The following is a 27,373-nucleotide window of genomic DNA, read 5'->3' on the forward strand; positions in this document are numbered from 1 at the left end:
ACATAATCTACCAAAATTCATAGAAGCTAGAAATAACCTGAATAGGCCTATATCTATTAAACAAACCAAATCAATAATTAATAACCTTTCAAACAGAAAGCACCAGCCTAAAAGGGTCCCCTGATGAATTCTACCAAACATGTAGGAAGAAAGTATACCAATTCCCTACAATTTCTTTCAGAGGATAGAAGTAGGGGAAATGCTTCTTAACTTATTCTATGAGGCTAGTATTACCCTCACACCAAAAATAGACAAATAATTATCAAGAAAAGAAAATTACAGACAAAGTTTATATCTCTCATAAACATATATGCAAAAATACTCAACAAAAATTTAGCAAATTTAGTCCCAAAAAGTACACCTATTCATAATAAAAACTCCCAGTAAACTAGGAATAGAGGAGACTTTCTCAACTTGATAAACTATCTACAAAAACCTACAGCTAATTTAATCATAAGAAACTTGAAACTTTCTCACTAAGAATCAGGTATAAAGTAATGATGTCCCCTTTCATCCCTCTCTTTTTTTTTTTTTTATGTACGGAGTTTCCATTTTTAATATTTGGTTAAACAAAATACATCTTTTGTAAACAAACCCAGCACAAGGCCAACAAAAAGGAAAAGCAAGAGAAAAACAAAAAGCCTAGGGTTGCCCCTGAGTGGGTGTCAGGGTCAGGCCGGCCCACTTCCTTAAAGGAAGTGGGGCTTTCTGCCCTCGGGCATCAGCATAGGTCCCTGTTCCTAAGCACCAGAATTGGATATGAACAGAGGAACCAGCCCTGAAATGGTTAAGCGTCTTTGCATATCCCATTGGCTTATGGACTCCAAGTGCGTGAGGACTCCTTTGAAGTGCCATCTGCACAGGCCCAAGCAGACTGGTGGCGAGGAGTTTTCTCCTCCTCCCAGGAAATGGCTTACATCATTGACAGTGCCAATGGACCCAAGGTCCTGCTTGTGACAGTCAGCAAGGTTGGCTGTAACTTCTGGCTGGTGGTGGTTGGAATGTCATTGTGCAGGGGTGACGAGCTCCCTGTGGTGCCAAGCAGGTCTGGTGTAGAAAATGGTGCAGAAGAGACTGCGGCCACTTGCTGAGAGGGTGAAACGCAGTAGCTGCTTGGTGGCCTCTGTTACTCAGCGTTAAAAAAATGGCCTTGTGGGATTGAAGATACATGTGCAGAAAAAGTGCTGGTGTAAACATGCACTCCAGTCACAGTGGGGAGAAAGCCTCAGCTTCATCCCGTTAAGCTTGCTCAGGCTGGACATGCAAGCCCCAGGCTGGCTCTGCTGCTGGAGAGGAGCCTGGCCAGTGGGGCAGCTCACAGACCTGCCAAGACCATTGATCTGTGAAGGGCTGGACAGGCCACCCCTGCCTGCCCCCTTGCCTTGAGACAACCATGGCCCCTTTGGTGACAGGCGGTGTAGTCTAACACTTATTTCTCCTCCTCTTGTTTTCCAAAGTTACCAGGAGAAAAGTGGCCTACAGCTATTTAAAGAGGTAGGGGTGGGTCAGTTCTCAGTTATCGGTAAAAGAAACTCCAGAGATGACAAACCCAGGTCCTAAGCAGGATGCACGTATCTACCCAGCGTGAGGGTTCTGCTTCTGGTCACCAGAATGACTCCAAGCCTAGGGCTTCTAATTCGAGCTGCTCCAAATCTCTGAGGGCTTAGCTTCACAATACTTCCCTTGCCCAACGCTGTCTCAAACTAGTAGAATTTGATGGTGAAGGCAGTCTTATTTTTTTCTGATTTTACCAGGGTGGGTCAGCTGGGAAAACTGCCCTTTGGCCTGTCTTGTGTCCCCAAACCTCCTAAACCAGTGCAGTGAAGTGGCAGGGACAATGCTGGAGTGAGGCAGACAGGCTGTCCGTGCCTGTCCCTAGTCTGGGTTTGGCCACATCCTCAGGTATCTAGCTCACCCTGTCATGTTAGAATACTGCAGGATTCCACCACCCGGCATGGAATATTAGAGAACTTTTCATTATAAAACTTCAAGGATGGCCATAAACCACTCTTAAAAATGGGGTCAGGGTGGCATAGAGGGTTGGAGGCAGCATGCTGTACAGCTGCTGCAGTTAGGAGATGGTTTCCTGAGAGGCCTTTCTGTTCTGAGGCCTTCCAACCAGTCCTGTGGGCTTTGGACTTCGTGTTCAGACTCACTGGTTGCCAGGAAAGGGGAAGGGGAGGCAGCATCTCCAGGTGAGTCAGACAGAGCAACAGTGAACTCCAGCAGAGCCTCTGTCAAGTCCTCATAGAAATGGGGAAAGGAAGCTAAGACCCACCTTTCTTTCTCTTTTACATAAAACCAAGGTCTCCACAGCTCGCCCTAAGCACACAGAGCTCCTACTTTCTTTTTCCAGGAGCGAGTAACGCTGGTTGGTTCTTGTAACAGTCCACATGTCTGTCCTATTGCACTGTCAAATTGGAGGGAAAAAAAGACCCGGTGAGATGTTTGGGGAAGTGGCAAGGGCAGACCCACGGTAGAGGCCACAGCACATCACGGAGGATTTCAGGGGGCTGAGGTGAGGGGAGGCTGGGCGGGACTGCATCACACATCAGCCCTCCAACTCTGATGGGCCTCCACCTCTTCTGGTACCACCAGCAGGAGTTCACAGTTCTTTCCTCGCAAATGATGTTTTAAAAATTTCCTGAGCTCGCTCTCGCCTCCAATCCATTCGGGCATCTTCAGTTTGGAGTCGAGGTTGTAGTAGGCACCTCCCACCTCTCAAACACAGATCCAGTGCTGCCTTTTGAGTGGCAGCTTCAGGGGACCCCAGCACAGGCTGGAGGGCAGGTTCATGATGAAGCCCATAACGTTTGTGAGAGCAATGGCGCCGACATCCCTGCGCTTGTCCCACCAAACAGCTTCATAGCCTTTGGTCTGAAGTGCTGCCATAATGACGTTCACATCGTAGTTCCCATTTCCCAGCATGCTCTTCTTGTGGGGGGTCACCATGGTGTTTGGAGATAACCTCTGGAAAATCTCTTGTAGCGTTTCCCGGGTGAAGGCATTGCTGTCCTGGAAGCCGTTATTGAGGGCGTGCAGAGCACAGAGCTCCCTGCGCTGTTTCTCATGGTAGATTTGTGGGGGTGCTGCCTGGGGCAGCTCCAATGATTCAGATTTGACCTTGTCTCCTTTCCATGGCACGCAACTCATGTTTTTCCTTTTAGGTTCCAGAGAGGGCTAAAAACACCCCACCCTTCCCTCCTGAGGAGGAATGTAAGCTTCTCAGTCTTTTGAGAATTCCTGAGGCCCACCTTACTTTCTGGTGTCCATGATTTATGCTTTGTCACTGGGAGAAGAAAAGGTTGGACTCAAAAGGAAAAATAATCCCCCTCTTCTCAACAGAAAGATAACTTTTGGATTAGTGTATTTCGCCGCCACTGTCAAAGTGCAGAAGTATTAAAAAAAAACCATGTAAAATCAAAGACCTTGTTTTCCTTCTTCCACCCCCTCCAAAAAAACCCAACGATTTTCTAGCTGTATTTTCTCTCTGCAAATGCCAGTCAGGCCTCAAGGCAGGAGGACCGAATGGAATCGGTCACATCGCTCCTTTTCTTCCATTTCTTTGGAACCACAAAGCCACTGGCTCGGGAGAGAAGGCCTAAGCTGCAGATAAAACACAAATTTCGAGCAGCTAACGAGGGCCGACCGGTGTGGGCTCGCGGGCCCTGCTGCGGCCTCGGGGGAGGCTCTCCATCCTCTCGGGTGTGGCGGGACCTCGAGGGGCCGAGGCGAACGCAGCTCCTTCAGAAAGCGCGAACTCGCACCCTCTCGACGCAGCCCGCTGCAGGACGCCACCTGGAGCTGCGGGCCGCCACCTGGGCCGCGCTCGGGGCAAGCGGGCGGGCGGGCCTCATCCCTCTTTTTCAACACTGAACTGGAAATCCTTGCTAATTCAACAAGGCAAATGAAGAAAACAAAAGGTATACAGATTGGGAAAGAAGACAGAAAACTGTCTCTATTCATGGATGACGTGATCATTAAAAGTTTCTGTTCTGCAGAAGACAATGTCAAGAAAATCAGAAGACAAGTCACAGACTGGGAGGAAATATTTGCAATTTAATCAGACACCTGATTAAAAGACTGTTATCCAAGATATACAAAGAATTCTTAATACTCAACAATGAGAAGATAAACAACCTAATTTTAAAATGGACCAAATATTTTAACAGCCGTCCCAACAAAGAAGACATACAAATGGCAAATAAGCATATTAAAAGATCACATGTCATCAGGAAAAAATGCAAATTAAACCAAGATACCATTACACATCTATTAAAATGGAGAAAATCCAGAACACTTACAAAATAAAGTGTTAATGACGCTATGAAGCAATAGTAATTCTCATGCTGGTGGGAATGCAAAATGGTACAGCCACCTTGAAAGACAGTTTGGCAGTTTCTTACAAAACAAAACATATTTTTATCACGATTCAGCAATTATATTCCCTGTTGTAGTTCAATCACTAAGTTGTGTCCAACTCTTAGTGACCCCATGGACTGCAGGACGCCAGCTTTCCCTGTCCTTCACTGTTTCCTAAAGTTTGCTCAAATTCATGTCCATTGAGTCAGTGATGCCATCCACCCATCTCATCCTCTGTCTACCCCTTCTTCTCCGGCCCTCAGTCTTTTCCAAAGAATTGGCTCTTCACATCAGGTGGCCAAAGTATTGGAGCTTCAGCATCAGTCTTTCCAATGAGTATTCAAGGTTGATTTCCTTTAGAATTTAGTTTGATCTTGCTGTCCAAGGACTCTCAAGAGTCTTCTCCAGAATCACAATTTGAAAGCACCAATTCTTCAGCACTCAACCATCTTTATGGTCCAACTCTCAGATCCATGCATGACTACTGGAAAAACCATACCTTTAACAATACAGACCTTTGTCAGCAAAGTGATATCTACCCAACAGATTTGCAAAGTTATGTTGACTCAAAACCTGCACAAAGATGTTTATCACCAAAACTTGGAGGCAACCAAGATTTCTACCAGTAGAAAGTAAATAAATATGGACATATAGACAATGGAATATTTTTCAACATTAAAAATAAACAAGCTTTCAAGTCATGAAAAGACATGAAGAAATTTTAAATGCAATAACTAAGTGAAAGAAGCCAGTCTTAAAGGCTACATATTTATGATTCCAGCTATATGACTTCTAGAAAATGCAGAACTACAGAGACAATAAAAATATCAATGGTTTTGAAGTGGGGGGTGAATAGGTAGAACACAGAGAATTTTTAGGACAAAACCTCTGTAGTGTATTATAGTGATGGATTTATATCCATAGAATGTACAACACAAAAAGTGAACCCTAAGAGGAACTTTGGACATTGGGTGATTATGATGTGTCAATGTAGGTCCATTCGTGATTTAAAAAAAAAAATGTACCATTCAGAAGAGTGATATTGGTAATGGGGGAGAATATGCATGTAAGGAGCACGGGAGCAGATGTATGGGAAATCTATACTATCCTCTCAATTCTGTTGTAATGCTAAAACTGTTCTAAAAAATAAAGTCAAAAATGGCACACAAACATTTGAAAATTTGCTCAAATTCATTAGTAATTTTGTAACACAAATTAGTCATAATGCGATATTACAAACCAACTAGGTTGGTAACATCCAAGATGTCTGAAAATATCAAGGATCAGAGAGTGAATAGATATATAGGAACTTTTACACGCTGCTGGTAGGACAGCACATTTTCAGTCTCTTTGAAAAAAATTTGTGTTTCCTAGTAAAGTTCAGGGTATACACCCTCTATGCCAGCATTGTCGTCAGTACATATCTCTCCAACAAAATCTTGCAGGGAGACATGTATACATAATACAGCAACAAAAACAAAGGTAGCAAGATTACTTCAGTCCTTACTTCATTTTATCTCGCTTATTAATTCTGGTATTTCACAAACATTTACCGAAATTCTGCTCTCACTGTAGAACTGCACAAGGAAGAAACTCTAAGAAAATCAAGAAACCACAATCTATTTATTGCTTTATATATCTATTAACACATGTAAAATAGCATATATACATAATGTAATACTCTGCATGTTTGTTTCAGCAGGAACGTATGCATGTTTTAAATGAAGTGGCTTTGAGAACATGGAGAAAGAGTGAACAGTTGGGTCTGGAAAGGAAAACAGTTGATGGAAAGACCTCAGAGAGAAAAACAGTGAGAGGCTATCACCATTACTTAAACCAACACCTTTTGCTTCCTGAATTAAAACAGGACCATCCAGCCAAGAAACTAAAAATACTGCTCTTCAAAATGTGCTGAGTTAAGATGTTCTCAAACCTTAAATATGCCCCAGTGGTAAGATTGAAACTTTGGCAATTAGAGCAGCTCTCTCTGAGTTGCAGCACATCATTTAGAAAATACTGCTTCAGGTTAAATATCAGGAAGAATTTGCTGACAGCATGGAAGGGCCTTGAAGAAAACTGGGGAATCTTCTCAGGATCTCTCTTAAAATATCCCTGGAGCTAATCAGTCTGGAACCTAAAGACATTTCAGTGACTTCTGCATGTCATGCTCATACTTATGTTTCTCTATTTGCTGAATTTATAGGAAAGGTAGATTTCTTTTTTTAGATCCATAACTTGATCATCAATAATAATGATCTATTTTTTGATCAATAATAACCTTATTATTCCATTTAGTTTAATCAAAACTTCTTTGTTCAGTTCCTAACATATTCCAGAAATGCTGTGAGGTCTCCAAAATACAAAAATGAATAAGACACAATTCCTGTCCTCAAGGAACTCAGAAATCAGTAGACTAGCATGTAATCCAGTAGGTGATTAATAGATTTGCTAATTGTAACATCAGAAATATGTTTACAAAGCTGAAAGGGGGATCAGGAGACCTTCCCCAAAGAAGCAAAATGTGAACTGGATTTGAGAGACAAAGGTTATGGTTGAGATATTAGGTAATTAAATGAGAGAAAAAAGTAGCAATCCCTACTCTCACGGAAGCAGGCTAGAGTATCAGAATGAGCTTTTTGTGAAGCAGAGCTGGGCTTGAATCCAAAGTCCTGCTGTTTTTATTACAAGCTTGAGCAACCTACTTAAATGCTTCACTTTGTGTGTGTGTGTGCGTTAACAAGGACACACGTGCCACTTGTTATACTATGCTCATGGATTATGCCTTGGTTGTTGTCATCATTTTTTTCAGGCAACAGGGGGAAGACACATTTCTGTGGGTAGAGAGAATAGAATATCCCCTAAAAGGGTAGATGATCCCCCCACATCATGCTTGACTTTTGAGGGAATTTCATAAACTGTCCACGCCCTGGATATGCACTTGTCTACATGTCTCTTCTGAATCTTCAAAATTAAAGGCCAGTGTGTCTTAAACCTGAAGATTTTATGTTCTGTGGTATAACTGACATTGAGACAGATAAGGCTTCAGAGTCTGGGGAATGATTTAGGGGAAAAACCACACAAATTGCTTAAATATGTCCTCTCCTATAAAATGAATGCAATAGATTTTCTTACAACATTTCATTTTCCAGTAATGCCAAGCATCCACTGTCTTACATCTTTCTGTGTCCCTGTTCACGGTCTTGAGGTACTCAAAATTTGTGCAGTGTTTTCAACAAAAACACAAATAGATATGAGTCTGGCTACTTCATTTTAAAAATGATAAAAAGCATTTTCTACTTTTTTGAAAAAGAATTTTTCTAAATCGAAATACATTGCCTGCAAAATATGCAACAAGTGACATTCTAATAAAATACAAAGAAACTATGAAAACAGTTGCATGATGATGAAGGATAAGATTTGCATACAAAATAAACTTGGGACTCATTCTAGCCATTTTAAGTCTTGCTATTGTTAGAACTGAAGTGAGAGGCTTGAAAAAATTAAGCATCAGCCTTAAAAAAACAAGAAAAAAAGAATTTAGACAAAGTTCTATACAACTAGATATTGCTTTATAGATGTTAATAACAACAGTTATAATTGACAGTGAATTATTTTAAGTTAAATATTTAGTTTTTTTCCCAAGATCATGATAATTCATTATATGTAGTTCCCTTAAAATGTGTAAACATGATATATAAATTAATGGTTTATTTCTAAATCTAATTAGTCTTTAAGAGTTTTAATGACAATTCAGTAGCCGATGCCTTCATAGAGCCAAATTTCTCCATATTGTAAATAATCAAAAATATCATCTAATAACTACAATAATTTTTAAAAGGTTATCTGATTTAGCAATACTTTCTATTAAAAGCAAACTACCTGAATAATGTAATTCATAAGTAAGCAAGGAATAAAGGCAAGGAAATAAAGGCAAGGAAAATAGATAAGAATAAAAATAAAAATTAGTTGTATTATTCATTTAAATGTCACTGGATAATTTACTATGCAAAATAATCATTAGGCTTAATAACCATTGATATTTTGCTAATGTGAAGTATTGTAAAAGCATTTGTACACATTCTTTAAAATTTCTTTGTTATGAAGGTTATGTTATGAAGGGCTATTCGTTTCAGAATGCTGCTATAAAAATTATACCAATGTGTTACTGAACAATTTTGAAGTTCAGAAATCCAGAATAGGTCAGCAAGGCTGTGGTCTCTGTGAAGATTCTAGGGGAGAATTTATTTCCTCTCCTTTTCTATTCTATAAAACAGCAGTCCCCAACATTTTAGGTAACAGGGACCAGTTTTGTGGAAGACAATTTTTCCACGGACAACAAGTGTGGGAGGGTGTGTGTAGGGGGTGGGAGTCATGGTTCAGGTGGTAATCGAGCCATGGGGACCGACAGGAGCAGCAGACAAAACTTCCCTCGCTCACCTGCCACTCACCGTCTGCTGTGCAACCAGGTCTCCAACAGCCCGAGGACCAGTCGTGGTCCATGGCCCAGGTTGGAAACCCCTGTTCTAGAGTCTGCCTGCATTCCTTACCACTCTGACTTTTGTGTGTTGTCACATCTCCTTCTCTGACTTGCCTGCCTTCCTCTTAAAAGGATCCTGATGACTATACAACTGATCATTCAGGATAATCTCCCCATCTCAAGGTCTTTACTTAATCACACTCACAAAGTCTCTTTATCATATAAGGTAATGTACCCACAGGTTACAGGGATTATAGGGACTGCTATTCTGCCTGTACAGATAAGACAACTTTTTTTTTTAAGCTTGCTCTGTTAAATTATAAATGTAAGTGTATGTTGTGTGGAACTCCAAGTTAGACTCTTGTTCTAAACTCTGCAAATGTTGGGGTTGGGCCTGATGTTCCCCCAAAATGACAGTCTAGATGATAGGAGGGCACTGAGATGATAAGTTAGGAATTGGGCTATAAGAGTCAATATGGAAGAGAGAATTCCTATATCTCTTTCAGCCTAGACTTCAAGCACCCTGATGATGTTGAGAGTGCCTTGGAATTCCAAGGGTGAAAAATGTTCCAAGCCCCGTGGAGGTGGCCAGAGAGTTGATTGCTGATGATATCCACTGCAAAGAGGGGGCTATGCATTGATGATGACTAAGCAAAATCCAGCTTATTACTCTTTGTTGAACACTTTCTATGAGTCAGGTGCTTTGCTAACTGACTTACTTTCGTCGTCTCACTTAATCTTCACAACATTATTATTATGGCTGCAGAGCTTTCATGTCAACATGATTAAGTGACAAGCTGGATTCAAGGTCTAGTTCGTCTGGCTATGAAACTGCTGCTTTTAGCCACTATAATACATTTCCATATTTGATGAATCACTGTATCTAATGACACATTACTGGCAAAATTAATTTTCCTTTTATTATGGATGAGCCATTAGGAAAGTTAGTTTAAATGTTACAACTGCGCCATGGCACTTAAGGGTTTATTTAGCTTGCATGGTAGGTACATGGAGGAGTACTGCCTGAGGTCAGTAGGACGTACCAAAGGTGATCAGTGAGAGACTCCCTCAGACAGTGATTATCAGGCTTTAGCAAACTTCAGAATCACCTGGAAGGTTTATTAAAAACACAGGTTGTGGGTCATACACCTAGATTTCTAATTTCATAGGTCTGAGGTGGAGCCAGTAATTTTCCTTTTAACCAGTTCTCCATTGACATTGATACTCTAGCTTGAAGACCACACTTTGAGAACACCATCCAAAGGAAAAGAGTTCCCTTGAGGAAGAAGAATCTCAGTACATGAGTGAAACCAACAGGTATCTGCCATGGTTTTCCCAGGGAGATTCACCCTCTGTTGCCAAACCTTGAATTATTAGGGTTTGTCTCCTGAGACTGGAGGTTTAAACCAAGCTTAGAATTATGAGTGGAATTTTGATAGCAAGGAAGGAGAAAATGAAAAGGGGTGTGGCAAGTGGGAGGAGGAATCTCAGGCTAAAACAAAGGATTTACATATGGGGGTAAGCGGGGTAATAGGTTGAAAGACAGTTTTAGTGCAGACCTTGGAGAAGGTCACTTAAAGCAATGCCATAACACCTTATTTTAACATGAGTTTTTACAGCTTTCAAAGTACTTTAGCAAGCACCACCATTTTTCAAGTGTTTGTGGAGCACAGACTACTCAGTCCACTGTATACTGTAAGTTCTGGAGAGTAAAGAACAGGAGAATTTTAACCATAAACCACTTTTTGTCACCTTCGATGACATATTTCTAAAGCCTTCAAGAAGACTGAAGTTCTGAGTGAGGTTATGCATCATTTCGCTGGCAAAAAAGTACAAATTCCCAAACTCAAACTGCAAAAAAAGAAAATCAAAATCTCACTCTCATCTGTTTGTACATTACCTTTGGATCTTCCATTTTCTCTTTCCTTTTTCACTTTCTATCCACTTTTGATAAATAGTTTATACTAGTACAGAGACATTTTCAATTGCACATAAAAAAAGCATTGTTCACACCATATCATCGCATTCCAAATGGGATAATGTCCTCATAATCTCTCACTCTGGCTACCACAGAGTATAGTAAGGGTCAGAAGGAGGGAGATTAACCAAGGGACACAAGGGGGAATAATAGTCTCAATTTGAAGATGGTGAATTGATAGCAGATCAGGAGAGGATATCTCATTTTCATGAGTGTCCTTAGTCAAAGTCGGTGAATTAGTCATTTGGGATTTATGGCCAATGAGATTGAGTGTAATCTCACAAAAAGGAAGGAAAGATAAATACAACCTTCTTACCCAAACATAGAGCAGATTTCAAAATTAAGAAATATATTTCTTACCCTGTGTACAGAATAACTAAAAAAGTTCACTGATCATTACAGTTCAGAATAGCTCTACCCTGTTGTGGTGGATGATCCCCGCCTCAGGCTGGTGCACCTCTCTCCCATTTGCTGTAAGTAGAGAGAACAACACGGAGAATTCTCCTGAACCAAATGGAAGCACCTTGTCCAGGAGGTTATACCTCCCTCCACTCTCCACCACAGTTGACTCGGTCAATGACCTGCTGGCATCAGACATACAAGGCCAGTCCCCTTGCCTGAACATGAGCTCTGTCATGTCACTTATGTTTTAGAGTACCTTGTGGGATCAGACTGAAGCCAGTCTCTACTGAGATCACATTCTTTATTTTAATTGAAGTAAGGTTGATTTACAAAATTGTGTTCATTTCAAGTGTACAGCAAAGTGATATATATTTATATATATACAATTTTTATATTCTTCTCCATTACAGTTTATCATAGGATATTGAATATAGTTGCCTGTGCTACACAGCATGACCTTTTTGTTTAACCATTCTACATATAATATTTTACATCTGCTAATCCCAAACTCCCAATCCCTACCTCCCCCACTCCCCTCAATGGCAACCACAAGTCTCTTCTCATGTCTGTTTCTGTTTCCTAGATAAGTTCATTGTGTAAGACCACATTCTTGCTTGGCAATTTTCCCCTCCCCTGTTATGTTTTCCTCACTTACTGAGGGCTCATTTCAAATAAATTTCTTAAGCATGGATTCCTACTTCAGGTTTTGTCCTGAGGAACCCAATCTAAGACAGTTGATACCAGAAATGTTCCTGGAAATCAGACTCTAAAGATAGGAATTCGGAATTAGACCATTTTCCTGCTGGATGCCAATAGGAACCTATCACTGCTGACAGATAAAAGTGGGGATAGTCCTTGGAATGCTGGGGCGTGTTTCATATTTCCACCAGTGGTCATCCATGATGGGATACAGGTGGAAGGGGATGCAATGGCTGGAGCAACACCTTTAGTATTTTAGTGGTCTGTGTGCGTGTGTGATGCTAAGTCGCTTCAGTTGTGTCTGACTGTTTGTGACATTATTAACTGTAGCCCACCCAGCTCTTCTGTACATAGGATTCTCCAGGTAAGAATACTGGAGTGGGTTGCCATGCCCTTCTCCAAGGGATCTTCTTGACCCAGGGATCAAACGCAATTCTTTTATGTCTCTAGCACTGTCAGGCAGGTTCTTTACCACTAGCACTACTTGGGAAGCCCAATGGTCTGAGGAAATACTAACTTATCAGTTCAGTTCATTTCAGTCGCTCAGTTGTGTCCAACTATTTGTGACCCCATGGACTGCAGCACATCAGGCTTACCTGTCCATCACCAACTTTCGGAGTTTAATCAAACTCATGTCCATTGAGTCAGTGATGCCATCCAACCATCTCATTCTCTGTCGTCCCCTTCTTCTCCTGCCTTCAATCTTTCCCAGCATCAAGGTCTTTTCCAATGAGTCAGTTCTTCACATCAGGTGGCCAAAGTATTGGAGTTTTAGCTTCAGTATCAGCCCTTCCAATGAATATTCAGGACTGATTTCCTTTAGGATGGACTGGTTTAATCTCCTTGCAGTCCAAGGGACTCTCAGGCATCTTTTCTAACACCACAAAAGCATCAATTCTTCGGCGCTCAGCTTTCTTTTTTTTTTTTTCTTCATTTATTTTTATTAGTTGGAGGCTAATTACTTTACAATATTGTAGTGGTTCAGCTTTCTTTATAGTCCAACTGTCACACCCATATATAACTACTGGAAAAACCATAGCTTTGACTATACAGACCTTTGTCGGCAAGATAATGTCTTTGCTTTTTAATATGCTTTCTAGATTTGTCATGGCTTTTCTTCCAAGGAGCAAGCATCTTTTCATTTCATGGCTGCAGTCAACATCTGCAGTGATTTTGGAGCCCAAGAAAATAAAGTCTGTCACTGTTTCCATTGTTTCCCCATCTATTAGTCATGAGGTAATGGGCCCAGATGCCACGATCTTAGTTTTTTGAATGTTGAGCTTTAAGTGTTTTCACTCTCCTCTTTCACCTTCATCAAGAGGCTCTTTAGTTCCTCTCCACTTTATGCCATAAGAGTGATGTCATCTGCATATCTGAAGTCATCGATATTTCTCCCGGTCATCTTGATTCCAGCTTGTGATTCATCTAGCCTGGCACTTCACATGCTGTACTCTGTACACAATTTAAAAGCAGGGTCAAATATACAGCCTTGATGTACTCCTTTCCTGATTTGGAACCAGTCCATTGTTCCATGCCCAGTTCTAACTGTTGCTTCTTGACCTGCATATGGGTTTCTCAGGAGTCAGGTAAGGTGGTCTGGTATTCCCATCTTTTGAAGAATTTTCCGCAGTTTGTTGTGATCCACACAGTCAAAGGCTTTGGTATAGTCAATGAAGCAGAAGTAGACGTTTTTCTGGAATTCTCTTGCTTTTTCTACAATCTAAAGGACTTTTGTCAATTTGATCTCTGGTTCCTCTGCCTTTCCTAAACCCAGCTTGACCATCTGGAAGTTCTCGGTTCATGTACTGTTGAAGTCTAGCTTGGAGAATTTTGAGCATTACTTTGCTAGCATGTGAAATGAGTGCAACTGTGTGCTAGTTTGAGCATTCTTTGGCATTGCCTTTCTTTGGGATTGGAAAGAAAACTGACCTCTTCCAGTCCTGTGGTCGCTGCTGAGTTTTCCAAATTTACTGGCATATTGAGTGCAGCACTTTCACAGCATCATCTTTTAGGGTTTGAAATAGCTCAACTGGAATTCCATCACCTCCACTAGCTTTGTTTGTAGCGATGCTTCCTAAGGCCCACTTGACTTACTATAACACTAACTATAAAACTGGGGAATTGGTTGGCTGTTGCTAAGCATCATTGATTTAAGAGAGAAAAATGACAGGCTTGGATCTGTTAATTTTAATCAAAGTGTGAGAGTAGGAGGGATTCCTGGGTAGCATTCAAAGAGACCTTCTGCTCCTGTAGCTGGACAGCAGTCATATCAATAGTAAAACAGGGACAGAACTTAATTTTTGGCAGAGCTTCAGAGCAGGCTGAATCTCAGCCTAGGCAAGTCTCTAACACAAACTCAGAGCCCTACAGGAAAGGAAAGGCATCCTGACACTGGGAAGGAGATATCTGTGAAGACATGGCTAAGAATCTCAAATCCTGAGGTTATCCTGAAACCTATGGGCCTGAAGAAATCACTGTGTGTGTGTGTGTGTTCAGTCATTCAGTCATGTCTGATTCTTTGGGACCACATGGACTGTAGCCCTCCAGGCTCCTCTGTCCATGGGATTCTCCAGTCAAGAATATCAGAGTGGGTTGCCATGCCCCGCTCCAGGGAATCTTTCTGACCCAGGGATCAAACCCACATCTCCTGCAAAACCACTGAGCCACCTGGGAAGCCTGAAGAAATCACCAATCCCCCCTCCCCCACTGGAAGACAGGCAGACAGACAGACAGACACACACACACGCACACACTTGGAAGTTATACAAAGGCCTCAAATGTGGCAAGTGCCTTGGAAGATGTTTATTACACTTCTCAAGATTGGCTCTGCCTCCTCTCTTGACTCATAACTATAATCAAATCTTAGCATAACCTAACTCAGGAAATGCGGAGCCAGATAAAGCAGAGGAGAAAGTATATGCCTAAAAAGCTTCAGGACTTGGATAACACATTACCATCAGGAACCAAGAGCAGTCCTTGATAAGGCTAGATCAAGAGGGGACAGATCAATCAAGCTGGATTAGGGAGGGTTTTGCAATGTGGTAGTATTTTCCAGTGATACAAGATTCAACGCCCTAGCATGGGCGCTAGTGGTAGTTGTAACAGGATGTTGCAAAGGCCCTTGAAGTCTGCAGAAAAAATCCTATATTAATCAGAGTAGTGAAGTGAAAGTCACTCAGTCATAGTCGACTCTTTGCGACCCCATGGACTGTAACCTGCCAGGCTCCTCTGTCCTGGAATATTCCAGGCAAGAATGCTGAAGTGGGTAGCCATTCCCTTCTCCAGGGAATCTTCCTTACCGAGATCAAACCCAGGTCTCCTGCACTGCAGGCAGATTCTTAACCATCAGAGCCACTAGGGAAGCCCGAACAAAGTAGAGATGCCAGAATTGCTGTAGCAAAACATAGGGTAAGGGTTTAAAAAGCAGAGAGAAGTACACATGGGGTCCTCTATAAGACAGAAAACCCTGTAGCTCTTCTTAGGAAGGCACAGCAGATACTCCTTTTATAGAGGCAATAATTTTAACAGACAACTGGGAATATCTGTGATAGTACTACGTTCTCTAATAGCAATAGGATCTGGAAACGGCAGAGGCCAGGTGGCAACACATAACCAGTAGAAGGGAAGTGGACTGAATTACTAAAAAATGTAGCAGGTTCAGAATATCAGCAAGGCCTAACCCACATAAATATATGGAAATAGCTCATAAAACCCAGGGACGAGACAGATGGGCAGTGCAAAAGGGTATAGACACACACATATACAATAGAGATTAAGAACTGATGAGATGTTTGCTGTCAGCCACCCCCAACGAAAACTTGTGTTCACATGTCCAGTTCTCTGACCCAAAACATATTATCTAAAGGAAAGTCCCTGCAACACCACAGCTAGCCCTCTGGATTGCTCAGATCTCTCAAAGCTATTGAACTCTACTTTAAGAGCAGAGGTGTATAGAAGTCAGTTGATAAATAGCATCCTAACCCTGTTTGTCTCACAGTGGTCATTCTCCTGGTTTCCAAATGCACATTTGGGATGAACATACTTAGCAACTGGCAGAACACTATCTTTATTCCTTGGAGCATAAAGTTTTGTAGGAAAGACAAGAGAAGATCCTGGAATTTCTCCACCACCTCTTCACAAGGATAATAGTTGTTTTAAAACTGATATCACATCTCTATTAGTTTCATGGGACTATTGTAACAAATAACTATAAACTGGATGGCTTTAAACAACAGAAATCTATTCTCTGACCATTCTGAGGGCTGGAAGTCTGAAAGCAAGGTATCAGCAGGGTCATGCTCCCTCCAGAGCCTCTATAGGAGACCTCTCCTGGCCTCTTCCAGCTTCTGGGAGCCCCGAGACATCCCTTGACTTGTGACAACACAACTTCCATCTGCCTCCTTCTGTCTTCTCTCGAGCTATCTTCCTCTGTGTCTGTATCTGTGTCTGAGTCTCCTTCTTCTTATAAGGATACCAGTCTAGAAGAAGGGCCCATCCTACTCTAGTATGAGTATTTCTTAACTCATTATGTGAGAGTTGGACCATAAAGAAAGCTGAGCGCCGAAGAATTGATGCTTTTGAACTGTGGTGTTGGAGAAGACTCTTGAGAGTCCCTTGGACTGCAAGGATATTAAACCAGTCCATCTTAAAGGAAACCAGTCCTGAATATTCATTGGAAGGGCTGATACTGAAGCTAAAACTTCAATATTTTGGCCACCTGATGCAAAGAACTGACTCATTGGAAAAGACCTTGATGCTAGAAAAGATTGAAGGTGAAGCAGAAGGGGACGACAGAGGATGAGATGGTTGGATGGCATCACCAACTCAATGGACATGAGTTTAAGCAAGCTCCAGGAGTTGGTGATGGACTGAGAAGCCTAGCGTGCTGCAGTCCATGGGGTCACAAAGAGTCGGACATGACTGAGCGACTGAACTGAACTGAACTGAACTAACTCATTATATCTACAATGACTCTATTTCCAAATAAGGTATGTTCACAGGTAGGACCTCAAATCAGTGGCACCTTCAAAATCTTAAAGAACTCAGGAATGGTAGTCCCCAATATAACCTTATTTAACACACTAGGTCTGGCCTCTGCAAAAGTTAGCTAGACCACAGAAAATTACAATGGACTACAACAAATTGGAGAAAGAAATGGTAACCTACTCCAGTATTCTTGCCCGGAGAATATCCATGGACAGAGGTGTCTGGCGGGCTACAGTCTATGGGGTCATAAACAGTCGGACACAACTGAGAGACTAAGGACTAAACACAAGTTACACAAGCGGTCACTTCAATGGCAGCTGTTGTGTCCTGTGGTATATTTACCAGAGCAGATGCATACAGTCCTGACAATTGTTTTCTTCTTCATTCTTATCAGGGAGAAGAGTCGGAAGCTCCAATTCACATGGACAGTGTACATCCACTGTCTTGCCGCCTTGGGGCTGTTTTAATTCCCCTGCCCTCTGTAATAATATTACCAGAAGAGCCTTCTACAAAGGTTCTGCAGATTATCACACTGTTCCACTATATTGACGATGCTATGTTAATTGCACCCAATGAGCAGGAAGCAGCAAGTTTCCTGGATGCCTCAGAAAAACATACGTGCTTCAGAAGGAGATAAAATTCAGAAAGGTTTAGGAGTCTGGCACACAGGTGAAGTTTCCAGGGGTCCAGCGTTATGGCCACCCTGCAATATTCACTTGAAAGTAAAGGATAAGCTATTACCTTACATCTCTTAGCAGGAAAAAGAATTATAATGCTTGATAGGCATCTTTAGTTTTGAGAGGCAGCATATAACACACTTGAGCATACTGCTATGATCCATTTTTCAGATGATGTAGAAAGTTGTTGAGCAGAGCCCAGGACAAAAAAACGTTCTGCATAAGGTCCTGGATGGCTGCTTGGGCCACATAACCCATCATACTGGAATTACTTGTGGTAGTAAAATACATTATGTATAGTACACACTCAGACAGTAAAGAATTCACCTGCAGTGCAGGAGACCCGGATTCAATCCCAGGGTCAGGAAGACCTCCTGGAGAAAGGCAATGGCTACCCCTCCAGTATCCTTGCCTAGAAATTCCCATGGACAGAGGAGCCTGGTGGGTAAAGTCTGTCGGATCACAAAGAATCGGACACAGCTAAGCAACTGAGCACAAGCACACATAATCAAACCAACTTCTTTACTATGATGTGACTATAAGATATCTACTATGTCCTTTACCATTAGGGAAGACAAGCGAGGTTCTCTTGCCTCACTACCCCCAAATATGATTGGTCTTTTACAGTATTTTCCTGACCTCCCAACTATTCAGAAGCAAACTTTGCAGGGCTTCCATCAAAGCCCCCAATTCCCAAGCTATGATAAAATGGTTATTATATTTATTTCCTGATTATTAGTTTTCCCTTCATCATGTCATTTTCATTCCATCATTCTTTTCTCTTTTTTGCCTTTGTGCTAATCCTGGGTTGGCTGTTTGGTTGGTTGGATTATTTTTACTTAGGTATAGTAGATTTACAATATTATATTTGTTTCAGACATACAATATAGTGATTCATATTTTTATAATTTTACTCTATTAATAGTTATTATAAACATAAAAGCTCTAATTCCTTATACTATATGTAATATACCCTTCTTCTTATTTCTACTACACAGAGTAGTTTATATCACTTAATCACATACACTTGTCTTCCCTCTCCCCATAGGTAACTACTAGCTATTTTCTATATCTGTGAGTTTGTTTCTTTTCTGCTACATATATCCATGTGTACTATTCTTTTTTTTAGATTCCACATATAAGTGATATCACACAGCATTTGTCTTTGTCTGACTGATTTCACTTAGCATAATACCCTCCAGGCCCATTCATGCTTTTTCATATGGCAGAATTTCATTCCGTTTATGACTGAAAAGAAAACTCAGCAATGGCCACAGGACTGGAAAAGGTCAGTTTTCATTCCAATCCCAAAGAAAGGCAATGCCAAAGAATGCTCAAACTAGCACACAGTTGCACTCATTTCACATGCTAGCAAAGTAATGCTCAAAATTCTCCAAGCTAGACTTCAACAGTACATGAACCGAGAACTTCCAGATGGTCAAGCTGGGTTTAGGAAAGGCAGAGGAACCAGAGATCAAATTGACAAAAGTCCTTTAGATTGTAGAAAAAGCAAGAGAATTCCAGAAAAACGTCTACTTCTGCTTTATTGACTATACCAAAGCCTTTGACTGTGTGGATCACAACAAACTGCGGAAAATTCTTCAAAAGATGGGAATACCAGACCACCTTACCTGACTCCTGAGAAACCCATATGCAGATCAAGAAGCAACAGTTAGAACTGGGCATGGAACAATGGACTGGTTCCAAATCAGGAAAGGAGTACATCAAGGCTGTATATTTGACCCTGCTTTTAAATTGTGTACAGAGTACAGCATGTGAAGTGCCAGGCTAGATGAATCACAAGCTGGAATCAAGATGACCGGGAGAAATATCGATGACTTCAGATATGCAGATGACATCACTCTTATGGCATAAAGTGGAGAGGAACTAAAGAGCCTCTTGATGAAGGTGAAAGAGGAGAGTGAAAACACTTAAAGCTCAACATTCAAAAAACTAAGATCGTGGCATCTGGGCCCATTACCTCATGACTAATAGATGGGGAAACAATGGAAACAGTGACAGACTTTATTTTCTTGGGCTCCAAAATCACTGCAGATGTTGACTGCAGCCATGAAATGAAAAGATGCTTGCTCCTTGGAAGAAAAGCTATGACAAATCTAGAAAGCATATTAAAAAGCAAAGACATTATCTTGCCAACAAAAGTGTGTATAGTCAAAGCTATGGTTTTTCCAATAGTATGGATGTGAGAGTTGGACCATAAAGAAGGCTGAGGGCTGAAGAATTGATCCTTTTGAACTGTGGTGTTAGAAAAGATGCCTGAGAGTCCCTTGGACTGCAAGGAGGTCAAACCAGTCAATCCTTAGGAAATCAGTCCTGAATATTCATTGGAAGGACTGATGTTGAAGCTGAAGTGCCAATACTTTTGTCATCTGATGCGAAAAACCAACTCATTAGAAAAGACCCTCTGGGAAAGACTGAAGACAGGAGGCAAAGGTGACGACAGAGGATGTGATGGTTGTATGGCATCACCAACTCAATGGACATGGGTTTGAGAAAACTCAGGGAAATGGTGATGGACAGGAAAGCCTGGCATGCTGCCGTCCATGGGTCACAGAGTTGGACACAACTGAGCAACAGAACAACAACATGTGTGTGTGTGTGTGTGCATGTGTGTGTGTGTGTGTATGCTACATCTGCTTTCTCTATTTGTCTGTTGATGGACACTTGGTTTACTTGCATAACTTTGCTATTGTAAATAGGGCTGCTATGATCATATATTGGGGTATATGCAAATATTCCAATTAGTGCTTTCATTTTTCTGAATAAGTACCTCGGAGTGAAATTGTTGGACCATGTGGTAGTTCTATATTTAGTTTTTTAAGAAACTCCCATACTATTTCCATAGTGGATGCCCATCCATAATTCTTACTTATTACATATATTACACATTCCCTTATAGTCCACAACTGTCCACTTAGTTTTAACTTAACATGGCACTAGAGGTAATGAATCCATCTGCCAATGCAGAAGACACAATAAACATGGGTTTAGTCCCCATCAGGAACATCCACTGGAATAGGAAATGGCACTTCACTCCAATATTCTTGCCTGGGAAATTCCATGCACCAAGGAGCCTGGCAGGCTACAGTCCATGGAGCCACAAAGAGTAGGACACAACTGAGCAACTGAACAATAACAACAAATAATTCAGGATAATCTTTCCATCTCAAGGTCATTCATATTAATCAAACTGACTGTTTTTCCTAACACAGGTGTGAACTACATCTTGCTATCTTGGTTGGATACAAGATTCTAGGTTGTAGTCTTTTTTCTTAGTTGTCTGTACATTATCCCCTCCTACTATTTAGTTTTTCATGTTGAAGATCAATAATCAAATCTCATTTTACATTTTTTCTTGTAACTGAATTGTTCTTTCCTGCTGAAAGCTTAAAAACATTTTTCTTATATGTACTTAAAAATGCAGGTACTTTACTACAGTGTATCTAGATGTGAGTCTGTTTTCATCAATCTTGCCTTGAATTGTAAGCCTGCTCAGCTTTCAGACACAAGTCTTTCTTAAACTCTGGGAAATACGTGTCTGATAATTATTTAACTATTGCCTACCTTCCATCTATTTCTTTTTCTTCTTCCAGAACTCCTTATCACTTACATATTAGGGCTTACTGAGCTAAATTTCCAGTATTTTTTCTTTTCTTAAAAGATTTTTATGTCCTTGTATTTTTCTCTGACATTTGAGCTAGTTCTACCATTTCATCTTTCAGAACTATTAGTTTCTGTATGTGTGTGTGAGTTGTGTGTTTGTATATGTCTCTATGTGTAAAATATCAAATATTTTATTGTTTTAATTTATATGCTGAATATATTAAATGATTTTTATTTCGAAAAGTCTTTCTTTATGTTGTACTTGAATGTCAAGTACTTTGTTTTTGCCTTAAGTCTTTGTCTTCCCTAATAACTCCACTTCACAGGAGCCTCCTGAGTGTTTTCTCCTTGTTCTTCTCCTTCTATCTTTGGCATGATTGTGACATAATTCAAGGCTTCTTTCTTATCCTCCAGGATCTGTCTACTGGCAGAAGAAGAAGAGATCAGAAAGGATGAGAAATGAAATGTATTTAAGCCACTGTCTTCCCAGCATCTTTAGAAATGTTCTCTCATTCTTTTATCTGCAACATCGTATTTTTAAGAGGGCTGAAGCAAATAAGCAAAGTGTCAACACTTGTTAAGTCTAGATAGCAGGTATATCAATAGATGGTGAATGTTTGTTGAATTATTTTCTGTACATTTAGTTTGTTTGAAGCATTTATAAACAAAACAAACTATCAAAATGTTAATGTTATATTTATTCTGATAACTTATTAAATTTTTCTCTCTCCTCTGAAGCCCAGACCCATATACCTCCAACTGCTAATGGCCATCACAAACCATCGGCACCTTCATAGTTAACTTGTCCAAAATGAGTCTTTTGGATTAAACCCCTCAAAATCTTCCCCCCGGTATTTCTAATTTCAACAAATGGCACCAATATCAATGCAAGCAAAAAGCAGAGAATTGGTTGTTGATGCCTTCCTTTCCCAGACCTCTGCATGCATCCCCTAGCAAGCCCTATCAACCCACTTCTAAACATGAATTAAATCATTCACTTCTCTCCATCTCTTCTGGCCTCATCCTGCTTCAAATGACTTGTCTGCATTCATCTCTGCTTCCACTTTGTCCCTACAATTCATTATACCTGTACCCAAAACATTATTCTTTCAAAGTCAGATCCTGTCATATTTTTTGTTTAAAACATCATTAAGACTTCTCACTGCTCTTTGTTGTTCAGTCACTAAGTCATGTCCAATTCTTTGTGACCCCATGGACTGCAGCATGCCGGGTTTCCCTGTCTTTCACTACCTCCCTGAGTTTACTCAAACTCATGTCCATTAAGTCAGTACTGCTACCCAACCATCCCAACCTCTGTTGTCCCCTTTTCCTCATGCCCTCAATCTTCCCCACCATCAGGGTCTTTCCCAATGATCCAGTTATTCGCATCAGGTGGCCAAAGTATTGGAGCTTCAGCTTCAGTCTTTCCAATGAATATTCAGGGTTTATTTCCTTCAGGGTTGACTGGTTTGATCTCCTTGAAGTCCAAAGGACTCTCAAGAATTTTCTCCAGAACCACAACTTAAAAGAAACAGTTATTCCGTGCTCAGGCTTCTTTATGGTCCAACTTTCACATCTGAACATGACTGCTGGAAAAACCACAGCTTTGACTAGATGGACTTTTGTCAGCAAAGTGATGTCACTGCTTTTTAATATGCTTCCTAGGTTTGTCATAGCTTTTCTTCCAAGAGCAAGTGTCTTTTTAATTTCATGGCTGCAGTCACCATTCACAGTGATTTTGGAGCCCAAGAAAATAAAATTTCCCAGTTTCCATTTCCCCCCATCTACTTGCCATGAAGTAATAGGCTCAGATACCATAATCCTAGTTTTATGAATGTTGAGTTTTAAGCCAGCTTTTTCATTCTTCTCTTTTACCCTCATTAAAAGGCTCTGTAGTTCCTCTTCACTTTCTGCCAATAGAGTGATATCATCTGCATATCTGAGGTTGTTGCTCATTGCTCTTAGAATAAAACAAAACTCCTTGTAATAGACTACAAGTGAGTATCTGATCTAACTGCTCCTTTCAAATCCCAACTTCCATCTTCCTCCCCCTTGTTTTCTGTGCTCCAGCCACACTGGTCTCCTCTCTCCTATTCAAATATACTAGGCTGTTTCCTAACCCAGGGCTTTTATAGTTCTATTCCCTTTGCCTATTAAGAGCCTGTATCCACTTTTTTAATAGATTAACTGCTTTTTATCATTTAGATATCAATCAAATATCATCTCCTCTTGGAAGTATTTCATAGTTCTCTTATCTAAGTACCATTCTTTGGCTCAGCTCACATTACTCTGTCAGATCACCCTGCTTATTTCCTGTTATCATTCTGTAGTGTTCTGCTACTTATTTAAATCACTACTGTAATTAGATGGCACCTCCATGAACAGACTCATGCCTTTATCAATTAATTAACCACTTTACTTAGTATTGGATTAGTTAATATATATCACATAATAAGAAGACATAATGAAGGGATATTCAGCAGTCATCACACTGGCTGGCACACTCAGATGTAAGTACCTTGTACAAGTGAATCTTTCTTGTCTGAGGAACAACCAATTGACTGGCTTGGGCATTCTGCAAAACTCTTCCTTGCATGCAAAGTATGGCTAATAGTCATTGTGAATAATAATATGTTACGTTTAACAGATCCAGCTGTAAACAACGTATTTATATAACTTATTTATACTTTTAAATGACTGCCGTTGTGAGACTCATGATCTGGGCGTTCCCTTTATGTAAACCTCCACTACAATTATATACTTCCCCCAGTATTATTTATGATACAGCTTCAGCTACTGTATCAGAGAGAAGCCCAAAACAACAAAAGAATTGTATTTACTTCACATGAAAACGCAGTGTGGGTGGTAGCTCTCTATGAAGCTATCACATGCTCAGGGCCCTTCAGCTTTGCTGTTTCATCAGGCCCATGGCGTTACCTTGGCCACAAGGTACAATAAATCTCACCGCTGCACACCCATTCCAGTCCACAGATACGGGGGAAATGGAAGTGAATGGACTTTGATTTGGGGGATGATCTCCCAGAACCTAGTGTATGTAGGTTCCAGCCAGACTAAGAGGAAGCTGCAAGAATGGCTTTGAAAGAACTATCTGTTTTCTGGGGAACTGCATGCTCAGTTACAATGCTAGCTTTCTTGTTGTTGTTAAGAAGGAAAGGATGGATATTAGGAGTTCTCTCCTATGAAAAAGTGAAAGTGTTAGTTGCTCAGTTCAGTTCAGTAGCTCAGTCGTGTCCAACTCTTTGCGACCCCATGAACCGCAGCATGCCAGGCCTCCCTGTCCATCACCAACTCCCGGAGTCAGCTCAGTCGTGACCAATTCTTTGTGACTCCATGGACTGTAGCCCGCCAGGCTTCTCTGTCAATGGAATTCTCCAGACAAGAATACTGGGGTGGGTAGCCATTCCCTTCTCCAGGGGATCTTTCTGACTCAGGGATTGAACCTGCATCTCCTGCACCCTGGTAGATTCTTTACCATCTGAGCCACCAGGGAAGCCCCATATACCTCCTTAGAAAGGAAGCTTCATAAAAACAGAGAATTTCTCTATTATATTCCACGGTATCTCAGCTCCTAGAACAGTGTCCTAGCACATGTGTCCTCTGACCATTTTCCTAGACTTTGTCCTGACTCAGCCATCATCATTGCTCACCTGGACTAAAGCAAGTCTAAATTACCTTTCTGTCTCAATATCAAAACCACACTGCCATCAAAGTAGGCTATTTAAAATAAGAACATTTTTGTTTTATTGCATTTTTAAAAGTCCTTCAGTAGCTTACCAATATCCTCAGGATTGGATGCAGCATATGAGTAGAGCCTTCAAGGCCCTTGCCAACTGTATCTCACCAGGGTCACCCTGTTCCATGGCCAAATACAACTAAATATAGTCCCTTCAACATCCCATCCTCTTTCATGCTTTTATGACTTTACACACATGTTGTCCAATCCAGGAAGAATGGTCACTCACTCTTCTGCATCCCCACAGTACCTTGCACATAAAACAGCACCACTGTGTAGTTTTTAAACTTACACCTCTGCCCTTCTATGAGACTATACTGAAGAGAAAGACAAAGAAGCAGATCTTGTTCATCTTTCAGTTCTCAGCCTTGAGTTTTTAATTACTGTTGTTGTCTAAAATGACCACATATTTGAAGGAATAAAGCACTATTAGCTTATCCAAAACTAGGAAGCCCATTTTATCTGGGATCTGTTAATAGCATCCCCTGTGGGATGTTGGGCAGCCCCTGCCCAGAAATTTATGGATGTCAGGGTGAATGACACATATGATAGATATGAAATAAGTTTACTACTCATACAGTAAACAGCAAAAGGATTCTCCAAGGAGAAGGGCTCAGGTTTTGTCTAAGATGAAACAAAATTGAGAGAGAGGTGGAAGGCCACTTAGGGTTTTATTATGATTAACAAGGGGCAGGGGGTAGGGCTAGGATGAGGGTTCCCAAAGAGAGCAGGACTTTGCACTGTTTGAACTTCTCACAGGCACCAAGGAAGGCAGCATCCAGATTTTCTTATCCTTCCCAAATGGGGGCAAACGGGAAAGGGGAGAGATGGAGAGTTGAAAGCTGTCAGCCATCAATTGTCAAAAACGGAGTCTTTCTGTATCATGAAACCTCTCATGCCCATGATTGTGACTCAGTTGAACCCATTGTTGTTTGTTCTTGCTTTGCCTTAAGGTAAAAGTGTCCACCTCACAAGGTCGTTGTGGGAGTTAAATGAAATAGGAAATGGAAAGGGCTTTATGTATGTATTATAGTGAGAACATTATCTCTATACTATAAGGTATTAATTACATCAATTATTACAATCATACAGACTAGATTCTACCCTAAAAGTACTTTCTTTATAATTTATATTTTAATATAATTCTAGTTTATGCTTATATAAATTTGACCTGGCTGATAATCAAAATATATAAGCAATGAGGGATGGAGTGGATGACACATGATTTTAAATATCCATTGGCCATTATTTCACATACCTGACGGGGAAAGTCTGGGGTGGGGGGGTACTCTGTGAATTGCTGACCTGTAGATTGCAATACCTGATGCATGAGTTACAAATGCAGTTTCTGTTGCCAAAGATTTCTAATGGTGGTAAAGCCTGGTGGGAGCTAAGCAAAAGTGTCATCAATTTCCCATCTTCACACCAGTGTTTGTTGAATCTATATCATTTGTGCACAGCATCTGTGGCTATTTTGATATTTAAAAGAGGGCTTTAGGCTCTATAATCGAGAGGCAACCCCAAAGTATAAAATATTTTATTGAAATCCTTATCAGACAGCAAACTTGTGACAGATTGTGGGAGCAATAAAAAGCACACCCCATGTTTGTGAATTACCACCTCAGCAGATTAACCGCAGTCCCCTTCCGTGATAATGAGAACAGCTGAAATTGCTCCCAGCCTTCCACACAGCAACAGGGCAATTGACACCACTTTCCCCAACGGAGGTGAGCGTCAGAACAGCAAACATTAAGGACATCACACCTAAGTTCATAGATGCCCAAATAGAATCATCATGTTCACAACTGAGACTCTTAGAGAAGCAAAGCACAGCCCTCGGGCAGATGAAGGTGGGAGGTAACCAAACTGATATTTATACTCTTCTTTGAGGGAATAACAAAGGAGAAGCCAGAACTGTTTCTTATGGAAAAGTGTACCATTAGGAAAACCCTGAAAAAAGTTTCCCTGCCTACTTTCTCTCTGTGTTCTTCCTAGCCAACTGAAAATGCAGCTGACAGTAGGTTTGTTGCGTCATTAAGATGTGAGCATTCTTAAAGCAGTACTGTTACCAAACATCTGAAAGTTCAGCCCCATGACTGGTCAGCTGGCAAGGCACAGGAAAAAGAAATGTCCCTAGACAAAAAAAATGCACGTTTGCTGATCTGGAACAATGAATGCCTTTGGCTTAATGGGTCCACACTCCCTTATTCTCAGCAGATGACCTAACCTCCTACTCGACTGAGAAAATCTAGGCCAGAGTCCTCAAAATCTGGTCCCCAGATCAGTCCCGCAAGTATCACCTAGGAACTTATTAGAACTACAGATCACCAGCTCTATCCCAAAGTCCCAGCTCTACGGTTGGGGTTCAGCAATCTGTTTTTCAGTAAGTTATCCAAGTGATCCTGAATCACTCT

The 27,373-nt window shown here is 41.0% G+C and overlaps 1 protein-coding gene and 1 pseudogene across 2 annotated transcripts in view; both read right to left on the bottom strand.

The window, feature by feature from the left end:
- The window catches only part of PDE4B (phosphodiesterase 4B), a 646,239-nt gene that overhangs the window by 483,425 nt on the left and 135,441 nt on the right, over nucleotides 1-27,373 (bottom strand). The gene's annotated exons all lie outside the window — the stretch shown is intronic.
- LOC122436863 lies at nucleotides 2,448-3,570 on the bottom strand (annotated as a pseudogene).

The sequence above is a fragment of the Cervus canadensis genome, chromosome 2 (genome assembly GCF_019320065.1).
Source record: "Cervus canadensis isolate Bull #8, Minnesota chromosome 2, ASM1932006v1, whole genome shotgun sequence".
NCBI classification, from domain to species: Eukaryota; Metazoa; Chordata; class Mammalia; order Artiodactyla; family Cervidae; genus Cervus; species Cervus canadensis.